This window comes from Nannospalax galili, unplaced genomic scaffold (assembly GCF_000622305.1).
Source record: "Nannospalax galili isolate Female #2095 unplaced genomic scaffold, S.galili_v1.0 scaffold2818, whole genome shotgun sequence".
NCBI classification, from domain to species: Eukaryota; Metazoa; Chordata; class Mammalia; order Rodentia; family Spalacidae; genus Nannospalax; species Nannospalax galili.
This window is the reverse complement of record NW_008341201.1, coordinates 231,566-232,384: the sequence shown is the minus strand read 5'-3', so window position 1 is coordinate 232,384 and position 819 is coordinate 231,566. Positions and strand designations below refer to the sequence as shown.

Genomic DNA, 819 nt, shown 5'->3' with positions numbered 1-819 from the left:
AGACCAATGGAACAAAATTGAAGACCCAAATATGAGTAATTGCAATTTCAGCCACCTGATATTTGACAAAGGGGCCAAGAACATTAACTGGAGGAAAGACAGCATGTTCTGCAAATGGTGCTGGCAAAACTGGATCTCCACTTGTAGAAGAATGAAACTAAACCCCTATCTTTCACCCTGAAAAAAAGTCAATTCCAACTGGCTCAAAGACCTCAATGCAAAGCCTGAAATTCTGAAACTATTCAAAGAAAACATTGGGAAAAACCTACAGGATATAGGCGTAGGAAAGGATTTTCTAAACCAGACATCAATTGCTCAGGAAACAAGGGCAAGAATTAACAAATGGGACCTCATTAAACTAAAAAGCTTCTGTACATCAAAGGAGACAACCAAGGAAGCAAACAGAAAATCCACAGAATGGAAGAAAATGTTCACCAGCGACACATCCGACAAAGGTTTAATAACCAGAATTTAAAACGAACTCAAAAAACAGAGAAAAAAGACAAGAAGCAACCCAATTAAAAGATGGACTAAAGAGCTGAACAGAGAGTTCTCAAAAGAAGTAAAGATGGCTATGAAACATCTTAAAAGATGTTCAACATCATTAATAATTATGGAAATGAAAATTAAAAGCACCCTAAGATTTCACCTCACCCCAGTCAGACTGGCTACGATCAAGAAAACAAATGATACCAAATGTTGGAGAGGATGTGGGGAAAGGGGACCACTCATCCTCTGCTGGTGGGGCTGCAAACTGGTTCAACCTCTACGGAAAGCAGTGTCAAGAACTCTTAGAAAACTAAAAATGAAACTACCATC

General features: G+C 38.6%; 1 protein-coding gene across 3 annotated transcripts in view; it reads right to left on the bottom strand.

The window, feature by feature from the left end:
• The window catches only part of LOC103737032 (E3 ubiquitin-protein ligase HACE1), a 74,363-nt gene that overhangs the window by 23,108 nt on the left and 50,436 nt on the right, over positions 1-819 (bottom strand). The window lies entirely within an intron of this gene.